Here is a 12,198-nt window from a genome sequence, read left to right on the forward strand (position 1 = left end):
TGCCTTGCTCTCCCCTTGTACAGTGCGTCGTGAAGGCATGTGTGGACCAGGAGATGAGAGGAACAGGAGCCACAGAGCGTCAGCAGCAGACATCCAAGCTGCACAGGGCACACGCGGCGCCACGCAGAATAAATGACGTTCCTGAGGCGCAGCCCAAGGCCAGCCACCCGTAGCCTCCTCGCCTCCTCCTCCCGGGACCTTTGAGGAGCACCACCCAGCCACAGGTACTCATTCCAATGTTACACAATGGCCCAGCATCACAGGCCATCTCCTCACATTGAAATCTCTCCTGATTTCTGTTGCTTTTCCCTCATCTCTGAGCTGCTGTGTGTGTGTGTGTGTGTGTGTGTGTGTCTGTGTGTGTGTGTGCGTGTGTGTGTGCGTGTCTCTCTTTTACACAAAAAGCACATGTGAGTGCAATTGAAACGGCATTAATATGCAATGCACAGGACTTGCCAACTGGGCGCCCTCCTGTGGACCACAGATGCAATTGATTGTCCAAAGCTGTTAATTTCTGCGGCACTAACACCTTTTGACACTTTGTACTGCATTGAGCCAGCAGAGGGAGCCCCTCTTGTCAAATCCCAGTTGCACAGCAGCTGCCCTGCTTCTGTCTGTGTGCTTTGGTGTGTGTGTGTGTGAGTGTGTGTGTGTGTGCGTGTGCGTGTGTGTGTGTGTGTGTGTGTACGTGTGTGACAGACAGACAGAGAGAGAGAGAGAGAGAGAGCGAGAGAGAGAGAGATACAAATCAAAAAGCACTGAAATTCAAATTTTGTACTGCACACCTCACAGTGTCTGTCTGACTGTGTGTCTGTGTGTGTGTGTGTCTGTGTGTGTGTGTGTGTGTGTACGTGTGTGACAGACAGAGAGAGAGAGAGAGAGCGAGAGAGAGAGAGATACAAATCAAAAAGCACTGAAATTCAAATTTTGCACTGCACACCTCACAGTGTCTGTCTGACTGTGTGTCTGTCTGTGTGTCTATGTGTGTGTCTGTGTGTGTGACAGACAGAGAGAGAGAGAGAGAGAGAGACAGAGAGAGAGAGTGAGAGAAATAATAGATCAACAGTTTTGGCATTAATGGATTTAATGGAAGAAATAACAGAATGTATGGATAACAAGAAGTATGCACTTGGAGTCTTTCTAGATCTAAAAAAAAGCATTTGATACTGTTGACCACAAAATTCTAATAATCAAACTAGAAAAATATGGGTTTAGGGGTGTGGTATTGGATTGGATAAAAAGCTATGTGATGAATCGACAGCAATAGGTACAAATAAATGAGTTTAAATCTAAATTGATGGATATTGAATGTGGAGTACCTCAAGGATCAGTATTGGGTCCGAAAATGTTTATTATGTATATAAATGATATTTGTAAAGTATCAAAGATATGTTACACACCGGCCTGGGGGGCTGGAGTGCAACACAAGAAAAATAATAAAAAGAAGTAAATCACACAGCCACAGCTTTACAATGACTAGTCGTTTTATTAACTTGACAGGTAGCGAGCGTCAGGGTGGGCATATAAAGAAAGTACAAACCTCTAACCTGTCTCCCTACCCGAAACAGGAGAAAAAGGTTGTAAAAGAAACGGCTTCCCACCCCTACAGCTACCATGTCCAGATACGACTCTCTAAACTGTTTTTACTGCAGCCCAGCTCTGTCACACGCCACGAAGGGCCCCAAACGCGCAGCTCACTGGAAACAGGAAGTAGTAGGAGAGGCTGCCGGCCCAGTCAGGTCCCAATTTGTAGCTGGCCTCATTCCCTCTTCCACCAATAGTCAGCCTCCACCTGGAAACTTACATAACAGACATCACAGAGTACAAACAACAGACATCACAGAGTACAAACAATGCCCCCGCATGGTGTGGCGAGTAACAGCACCACACAGCAACAATGACCTGGGTCATAACAGATACTAAAGTTTGTAATTTTTACAGATGATACCAATATACTTTGTTCAGGTGTGGAATTTCAACAGGTTTTGGAGGTGATCACACAGGAGTTAAAGATATTAAAGAAGTGGTTTGATAGAAACAAATTGTCCTTAAATTTAAATAAAACAAAATTTATGTTATTCGGAAACTATAAGAAAAACATTAACATTGAAATTTGTGTCGATAATATATATCTAGAAAGGGTTAATACCATAAAATTTCTTGGTGTGATCATTGATCATAAGGCCTGTTGGAAATCACACATCACTTATGTGAGGGGAAAGTTAGCTCGGGGCATTGCTGTCTTGGGGAAAGCAAAACAATTTCTGGATAGGAAAACATTGTATATGTTATATTGTGCTTTACTATTACCATACATGAGTTATTGTGTAAAAGTTTGGGGAAATACATATAAAAGTAATATTCAGACTATAATCATTAGACTATTAAATCAGGAGGGGTATAGGGCTCACACAAACGCACTCTTTATTAAGACGCAAGCTATAAAATTCCAGGATCTGGTGAAGTTTAAAACAGTGCAAATAATATATAAGGCAAGGAAAGGGATGCTCCCAATTGAAATAAGTAAATGGTTCCTAGAAAGAGAAGGGAGGTATAATTTTAGAGGGAAGTGGAATTTAAAATTACAAAGAGTAAGAACAACATTGAACAGGATGTCTATTTCAATAGCGGGAGTTAAATTCTGGAATGAGTTAAAAGAAGAAATAAAGGTCAGTAGTGATATAAACCAGTTTAAAATAAAACTCAAAAAAGAAATTTTAAATAAGTATAAGAATGAAGAAACTGCAATTAACCCAAGACAGCAGTCAAAGTGATGTTTATTTTGTTCTGCAAATTAGCAAATCTAAATATAGTTTTAGTTGAACATGGGAAAATATTTTTTGTGATGTTATGTTCTAAGTTGAAGGCATTGTATACGTTTTTGTTGTTCAAATTTAGATGTTAAGGATGTAAACCTGAGGGGGTCAGGCTAAATAAACAACCCTTTCAAACAACTGCATGGAAAGATTTTATGAAATGTTGGTGAATGTATATGCTTGAAATAAAAATGAACTGAACTGAACTGAACTGAAGAGTCAAAGTTGGATTGCATATTTCTACACTGTGTCTGAGTTCAGTGTCTCTAACGTCCTCTGTACTCACTGATTAGAAAGACAACAACATGTTGGACTGTCTCTGGATCATGTCAGTGACATGTTACTGTCCCACAACCACTTTACTGAGTCACCATGAGAGGAGCAGCAGAATAAAGCTCACACTGACAACATTAGAACAACGTGACAGAAACACATGTATTTGTGGAGAACACAGTGTTTAGTTTGTGACGTCAGAGGAGCAGGTCTGCAGTACGGGGGCCCCACAGGGAACTGTGCGGGCACCGTTCCTCTTCACCCTCTACACTGAAGACCTCTCCATCAACTCCCCACCCTGCCACCTAAAGTTCTCTGACAACTCTGCCATAGTCGGCCTCATCACAGATGAGGACGACTCAGAGTACAGACAGTGGACTCTGGACTTTGTAGACTGGTGCCAGCAGAACCACCTGCTGATCAATGCCGGAAAAACCAAGGAGTTGGTGGTGGACTTCCGGAGACACAGACCCACCACACTGACACCGGTGAATATCCAGGGAGTGGACATTGAGATAGTGGACTAATATACACTGTAAAAAAAGTCAGTAAAATATACAGCAAAACACCGTCAAATTCCAACGGTAATGGAGCGTAAAACCAAAAACTTCCTTTTACTGTATTAAATAGATTGAATAACCGTTAATTGTGAGACTGGATAAAACTTTGTTTTTTACTGTAATAAAATGTTGAAATTATAAATATTTTCTGTGAAAACAAATAAATATGCATACATTTTACAATTAAATATTGTAATGTTGAAAATGTCTGAAAAACTTTTACGGTATTATTTGAGTAAAACTACATCTTTTGGGGTTGTGCACATTGGAATTCACAGTATAAAGCTGTAGATTTTTAAGCAAACAAAAACATTCATTTTTACAGAAGCAAGATGTTAAAAAATAGGGTCCACCGTAATAATACAACCAGTAAATAAATTTTTTTTTAAAAAAAGAAGCAAATATCAGCAGTGAAAGACAATAAAATTGATAGTATTTTTTTTTATTTTAAAATTCAGATACTGATATACAGATTAAAAGTTAGGCCTGCAGTATATCATTGTTAACCTTCAGTCAGGTTTCAGAGCTCATCACAGCACAGAAACAGCTTTAGTGAAGGTTACAAATGATCTTCTTATGGCCTCTGACAGTGGACTCATCTCTGTGCTTGTCCTGCTAGACCTCAGTGCAGCGTTCGATACTGTTGACCATAATATCCTATTAGAGCGATTAGAACATGCTGTAGGTATTACAGGTACTGCGCTGCAGTGGTTTGTATCATATCTATCTAATAGACTCCAATTTGTGCATGTAAATGGAGAGTCCTCTTCACACACTGAGGTTAATTATGGAGTTCCACAGGGTTCAGTGCTAGGACCAATTCTGTTTACATTATACATGCTTCCCTTAGGCAGCATCATTAGAAGACATAGCATACATTTTCACTACTATGCAGATGACACCCAGCTCTATCTGTCCATGAAGCCAGATAACACACACCAATTAGTTAAACTGCAGGAATGTCTTAAAGACATAAAGACCTGGATGGCCGCTAACTTTCTGCTTCTTAATTCAGATAAAACTGAGGTTATTGTACTCGGCCCTGAAAATCTTAGAAATATGGTATCTAACCAGATTCATACTCTGGATGGCATTACCTTGGCCTCCAGTAACGCTGTGAGGAACCTTGGAGTCATTTTTGACCAGGACATGTCCTTCAACGCACATATTAAACAAATATGTAAGACTGCTTTCTTCCATTTGCGCAACATCTCTAAAATTAGAAATATCCTGTCTCAGAGTGACGCTGAAAAACTAGTTCATGCATTTATTACTTCCAGGCTGGACTACTGTAATTCATTATTATCAGGATGTCCAAAAAACTCACTGAAAAGCCTTCAGCTAATCCAAAATGCTGCAGCAAGAGTACTGACAGGGACTAGAAGGAGAGAGCATATTTCTCCTGTTTTGGCTTCCCTTCATTGGCTTCCTGTTAAGTCCAGAATTGAATTCAAAATCCTGCTCCTCACATACAAGGTCTTAAATAATCAGGCCCCATCTTATCTTAATGACCTTGTAGTACCATATCACCCTATTAGAGCACTTCGCTCTCGCTCTGCAGGCCTACTTGTTGTTCCTAGAGTATTTAAAAGTAGAATGGGAGGCAGAGCCTTCAGTTTTCAGGCCCCTCTTCTGTGGAACCAGCTTCCAGTTTGGATTCGGGAGACAGAAGCTATCTCTACTTTTAAGATTAGGCTTAAAACTTTCCTTTTTGCTAAAGCATATAGTTAGGGCTGGACCAGGTGACCCTGAATCCTCCCTTAGTTATGCTGCAATAGACGTAGGCTGCCGGGGGATTCCCATGATGCATTGAGTTTTTCCTTTCCAGTCACCTTTCTCACTCACTATGTATTAATAGACCTCTCTGCATTGAATCATATCTGTTATTAACCTCTGTCTCTCTTCCACAGCATGTCTTTTATCCTGTCTTCCTTCTCTCACCCCAACCGGTCGCAGCAGATGGCCGCCCCTCCCTGAGCCTGGTTCTGCCGGAGGTTTCTTCCTGTTAAAAGGGAGTTTTTCCTTCCCACTGTCGCCAAAGTGCTTGCTCATAGGGGGTCATATGATTGTTGGGTTTTTCTCTGTATCTATGAAGCGCCTTGAGGCGACTTTTGTTGTGATTTGGCGCTATATAAATAAAATTGAATTGAATTGAATTGATAAAAAAAAATCAACAGCAAAAGAAGATGTTAAAAATAAAGTTCATGGTTGTGAATAAAATTGATTTCAATAATCTTTTTTAATTATTATTTTAAAACAACTTTATGTTGTTGTGTTTCACGCCATATTATCAGACCACCTTAAGTGGGTCCGCCTTAAATTTTGAGTTTGTGTGATCGCTGTTGATTGGTAGCTAAACTACTGGTAAACTGTGTACAGGCGTTTTATGTTCGAAGTGCAGAGAAAAAAAAAATTCTGGTAGCAACATTGTGCAGTATGAGCGAACCATTTCACCAAAAAAAGGGGAAGCAAGGCAAGACGTGGCTGCAGCGGTCTGCAGACGTAACTTCTGATCAAATTCGAACCTCCTCCTAAAGAAACAAAGAGCGACATTACATTGCGGGATGACGTCACCTGAAAATGACCAATAGCGCGGCGCGCTGCTGAGCTGTGTGCCAACCGCTCTTTTTTTCATGCAGGAGACTCAAGTTGGCTTCGCTAACGGACACAGTTTTGAACTCGTATATTAGCGCCATTTATTGCTGCTTGGACCACAGCATCTTCGGAATTTGTAGACATCCTGGCAGCTTACAATTAGTTCGAGGTGAGGTAAGTACATGCACCTTCAAGTTATCTCTGTTATAAAAATCCACCAGCCTAGCATTTATAGATAATTTTAGCAGTTCGTTTTTTATGAGTGAGGTTGCGAATTTAGTTAGCATTTGTGAGTTGAGTTAGCATTACTGTCCCGAGGGAAGCATTGCTCTGGATTAGTTTCTGTGTTTGGCGTGCTTAATTCGCTAGGGAGGAATTACCAAAGTACATGGAGTTATGTTAACCTGTAATTTCTGTGGTAAGGTAGTTCAGTCATCAGGGGGCTACGTGCTTCATTGTAAACTGCATCGGAATGAGCCACGTTGTTTCTTTTGGTGTATTGAAGCAGGCTGCAAGCAGACATACACCAGGTATGGCGCGTTTAAGGCTCATTTTTACCGAAGACACTCTGCCCCCACCCATGTCACTGGTGTGGCGGTGGTTTCTTCGTTTACATGTGCAATGGCGATGTGTGAACGTCAGTGTCAGAACTCTAAAGAGTTAATAGCTCATCTGAAGAGCCATATTGTGGAAGGACACGTGGTCACTTGTCCAGTAAGAGGATGCACAAATACCTTTAGAGTTAAATCATCTTTTACTGCTCACATGTCACGTAAACACAGAGTTTTCAGACAGCAGCATTGGTGATTTATATAGAGAGTCTGCATGTCAATCATCATCTGTTCCAACCACATCAGATGACTTTGTACCCTTGATTTCTGAACCTGCTGCACAGTCTATTACAGATGAAGATAACATGGAAATGCCCCCTGAATTCTGTGATCTTTTTCTGAGAAACGTTTCACTATTCTACTTAAAATTGCAGGGTCAGTTTCTACTGCCTGCTTCAACCATACAGAACATTGTGGAGGAAATGCAGAACATGCATGAGTTGGGACAGACATACAGTTTGGGTAAACTTGCGTCACTGTTAAAAGATGACACATCATTATCAGAGGAGGACATCAACAAAGTCTGCGAGTCTGTCAAAAGCTATGATCTTTTTTCTGCATGTCATACCGGGCCATTGAGGACAGTGCACTCCAGAGCTCAGACCTTTAAAAAAGCCTTCAACTATGTGGAACCAAAGAAAATATTTTTAGGGAGAGATGAAAACAGAAAAGATAGGTTTGCCTATTATGTGCCTTTAAGAGAGACTTTGAGATGTCTGCTAGAGTCTGATCTGTGGCAGAAATCAGAAGAGCCCTCTACTGAGCCTCCTGCTGATGTTCTGTGTGACATAAGTGATAGTAAGCTGTTTAAATCAAATGATTTTTTTGGTCAAAACCCATCATGTCTCAAGCTAGTACTCTACCAGGATGCCTTTGAAGTCGTTAACCCTTTAGGCTCTGCAAGGACAAAACACAAGGTATTAGCTGTATATGCATCAGTGGCAAACTTGCCACTTCATGTACGCTCAGACACAGATCACATGTCTCTTGTCTTACTGTGCAGGGAGAAAGATTTTAAAGAGTTTGGTCATGCTAATGTGTTCTCTGAATTACTGGCAGACTTGAAAGAATTGGAGGACAGTGGGATTGTTGCATCAGATGAAACTAGAGTCAAAGGAACTTTGTTTTGCATTGCTGGTGATAATCTGGGTTCTCACTGTATTGGTGGCTTCACTGAAAACTTTAGTTCTTCAAAGTACTTCTGCAGGTATTGCCTGATAACGAAATCTGAATTTCAGGGTGCTGACCCAAATCTGTGTGGACCAGAACGTACCAAAGAGAACTACAACTCTGCTGTTGATCGCCTCCAGATTGACAATACACCAGACGTCGAAGGAGTGAAGTTCAGGTCAGTGTTCAATTCACTGAAATACTTCAACGTTTGTATGCCAGGCTTGCCACCATGTCTAGGTCATGATATCTTTGAGGGAGTTTTGGCTTATGATGTGGCACTGTATCTGAAATACTTCATAAAGAAAAAAGCATGGTTCACTTACTCCACTCTGAACCGACGCATCAAACAGTTTAGTTACCATGCCTCTGATGCTTCTACAAAGCCATCTGAGGTCAGTCCTCAAGCAGCTAAACTCTCAGGACAGGCTATACAGAACTGGAACTCCCTCCGATTGCTGCCTCTCATAGTTGGTGACATAGTGACAGACCCCACAGATGATGTGTGGAACTTAACTCTGCAGCTGAAAGATATTGTAGACATGGTGTGTGCTCAGAAAATTTCAGTGGCTCAGGTAGCATATCTTGATATTCTTATTCAAGAATATTTAGAGTCAAGAAAAGCTCTGTTCCCAGAATGCAACCTGAGACCAAAACACCATTTTCTACGCCATTACCCAGCACTGATTCTGAAATTTGGCCCACTGATAAGATTATGGACAATGCGCTTTGAAAGTAAGCACAGTTATTTCAAGAGGTGTGCCAGAAATCTGAAAAATTTCAAAAACCTCTGCCATACACTCTCTGAAAGACATCAGATGTTTCAAGCCTATCTTGCAGCAGGGTCATTGTGTCAATCTGTCTTGAAAGTCAAAGATGGTTCTCCATTTTACTCACTGCTGTACAGTAAAGCCATTCAAGAAGCAGTTCAAATGTTTGACTTTACTGAAACCAATACAAAGGTCACAGTAGAAATGATGTACAAGGGAACACAGTACAAGAAAGGACACTTCCTTGTCACAGGGGGCTCTGACTCTGTTGAGTTTGGTGAAGTAGTTCTCATTTTGATTAAGAATGACAGTGTTTATTTTCTGGTGTCGGTGCACGTGACAGAATACCATTCTCAGTATCATCTGCACTCAGTGAGAAAGGAAAAAGAAAAGATGCAGTGTGTGAACATCATTGACTTAATTGATTTCTATCCATTAACATCTTACATGAAGTATGGGTACCAAATGGTTCCATTGAAACACAGTGTGCTGTCACAATAATGGTGCTGTTAGTTTGGTACTTACGAAACACTGTATAAAAGTGTAGTATCAAGCAAGATCAGCTTCATATTTTAAGACCAAAGGTACCACTTGGTGTAAATTGACCTTTATTCACATTCTTTTATCAGACATCTCAGAAATGGGGGACAGCATAAGGAGTTCCATTACTAAGGTGCTGCCGGACCTGTCTGCCTTAATCCTTGAAATTGTACTGGAGGCACTACAATCATTAGGAGTGGAGACATCTGAGGACTTGCAGTTCATCAGTGAGACTGATCTGAACTCTGTCCTGAGACCAGTTCAGGCAAGAAAACTGCTGGCTGCCTGGAAACAAACCAGTAAGTATTATGATTTCATTGCACAATAGCCATGAAGGGCTTTCTGTTTTTTCTATTATGCTTTGGCCAAGGTCCAAAAAGTACAATTAATCAATTGTTTGTGATATTGTTTTACAGCACCAAATATGGAAATTTCAAGCCAGGCCAGCATATCGTCTCCATCTGTTTTAAGGTTTAAGGGTGGTGGCACAGCTAAGACCCAAGAGTCTCTTTCAAGGTTAGTAAAGTAAACCGATTCAAGAAGATATTTTACACATTTCTTTGTTGTCTGTCTCTAAATCTTATTTTGTCTTTATTATGATTAAAAAGGTTTGTTTTGTTCCTGCCCTTTTCAGACACTGAATTTGAGCAGAAACCATAAGGATACTCAAAGGACCTGTGACTCTCAGGAAATGGTGAGATTTCAGGTCATAATCTTTTTTTTCTTTTTTTTTCCATTAAATTCATTTTCCTTTTTCCCTTTACAATATTGCTGTTTTGTTTTTGTAAACAGCATCAACTGAGAGGGACAGATGAAACAGTTTCAAGACAATGGCAGGAAAAACATGCTGAAGATTGAAACAAACCTTGGCTGGAAATATTTGGTATGTGTTTTACCGTAAATCAAATTGTTGAAAAACATTCAGCTACACTGCAACACAGGGAAACTTGATTTGCACTTATTTTGTTACTTTAATTTCTTGTCTCATTATTTTTGTCAGTTATTATTGTTTATGGTGTATGCCCTTCTTGTTTTCTTTCTGAATGCAGAAGGTATCTAGCCAGTCCACAATGAAAGCTTCGTTGCACCCCATGAGTCTTCTGGCAGAAATGATGGCGCCTGTATTCTTTGGTTTCCCTAAACATCACACCCTGCCTGTTTATACGAGGCTCTTCAATTAAGTCTGCACCCAAAGATTCAATAAGAGGTAAGCAGTGGTATTATTCAAGTTTTGCTAAAGAAAGATGGACAGGAGACTAATCTTAATCAGCCGAGCTCAGGTTCATGTCCAGGTGAGCAGTTTCATACGCTATAAAATGTAGATTGAATGATAGGTCTCATCACCATGCATTCAGCCATTAACTTCAAGTTCTATGATAAATCAATAGGAAACTTAAATACGTTTTCCAACAAATTATGATTGTGATTAGGGCTGCGTTGTCTATGTATCACTTTTACATAAGTAGATTTAAAGGATAACTATTGCCAAAACGCAACCTGGGCTGTTTTTTTTTTTTTTTTTTTTACTGTATCGATTTTGATGCGCTCAAATTTATGCCCCGGCCCCCTAGTATTCCCATTCACTGGCTATTGACCACAAAACAAAATCACGGTCAATCTCAAAAACGGCTCGTTTGTCATAATTATGCTTTTATATATATGTTTGTCTCGTTTACAGTAAAAAAAAAAAAAAAAAAAAACAGCCCAGGTTGCATTTTGACAATAGCTATCCTTTACGAACTGTATATTTTACACTTAAGAAATCATTTATCATTAGATCTGTTTTTGGCAGCACGTTTTGTTCATTTCTGTGCATTTTGCTCAAGCACTGATCAAACTTTGTCCATTTTTTGCTGCAGAGGGGATCCTGCCAGTCCAAAGTGAACTCCTGACGGACATTGAAGTACTCCTGCAGAGCTTGTATCTTCGACACCATGCGCATTAGAAACTCCACTGAGTCCTTTCCTTCACCAAGGCAGGACCCAGTGACTCATTACTGTTGATAGGTCAGGGGCAGGTAATATTTTGTTTCATGTTTATTCATTCCTCCATGGATTACCAGCCACATATATGGACACATGCTGTATTCTCAAGATCTATGCTGTTTTGTAGGAATAGAGAAAATGATATGTTTAGTCTGTTTTCAAATGGTATGTCAAATTTTCTCATTGTTTATCAGTAATATTCACTACCTTGGTTATATATGAGCATCTTTAGATTTTTCTATATTTAGCGGTTGCAAATGTAAAATGTACGGTAAACCATTTATGTTCCTCATATTGTACTGTATTTTTAGCGGTAAAATACCGGCAGCTGTGGTTGCCAGGAATTTACCGTAAAATGTATCTGGTCAAAATAAAATGCTGTAATTTGTTATACAATTTCACTGTGTTTTTTACTGTCAAAGGTTTTAATAAGGTTTAACATATTTCTGTTATTTTTACAGTTATTTACAATAATAGGGTCTATCCTATTACTGTTAAATTAACAACAAATTACTGTAAATATTATTATATTATAACTTTTTTTTTTACTGCAAATATCCGTAAAAAGCTATGGAAAGTTGCATTTTTTACATTGAATTGCTGTATAATTGACAAATATATTTGTTTTTTTCTATCATGATTTTGGTAAAATAATACGTTGTCTACCTTAAAATTTAGGGTTACAAAACCAGTATACCGTATTGTCTTTTACAGATTCCACATTTTTTACACGGTATATTCCTGGCAACCACAGCTGCCGGTATTTTACCGTGAATTTGACAGGTTTTTTTTTACAGTGTAGGTACCTGGGTGTTCACCTGAATAATAAACTGGACTGGAGCCACAACACTGATGCTCTTTACAGGAAGGGTCAGAGC

General features: G+C 39.7%; 1 long non-coding RNA gene across 3 annotated transcripts; it reads left to right on the plus strand.

Annotated features, from left to right (window-relative positions):
• Positions 1-6,043: 6,043 nt before the first annotated feature.
• Positions 6,044-11,716, plus strand: LOC146375520 (uncharacterized). 3 transcript variants are annotated; one of them, XR_014801862.1, is made up of 8 exons: positions 6,044-6,418; positions 8,094-8,203; positions 9,425-9,634; positions 9,752-9,851; positions 9,970-10,041; positions 10,128-10,218; positions 10,385-10,542; positions 11,195-11,716. It is a non-coding gene; the product is annotated as an uncharacterized LOC146375520 (long non-coding RNA). The 3 variants fall into 3 exon arrangements; XR_014801860.1 differs by having other exon boundaries at positions 9,970-10,029; XR_014801861.1 differs by having other exon boundaries at positions 6,044-6,413; positions 9,970-10,029.
• The last annotated feature ends 482 nt before the right edge of the window (positions 11,717-12,198 follow it).

Source organism: Perissodus microlepis, chromosome 12 (genome assembly GCF_051167445.1).
Source record: "Perissodus microlepis isolate ML-2025 ecotype Zambia chromosome 12, ASM5116744v1, whole genome shotgun sequence".
Taxonomy (NCBI): Eukaryota; Metazoa; Chordata; class Actinopteri; order Cichliformes; family Cichlidae; genus Perissodus; species Perissodus microlepis.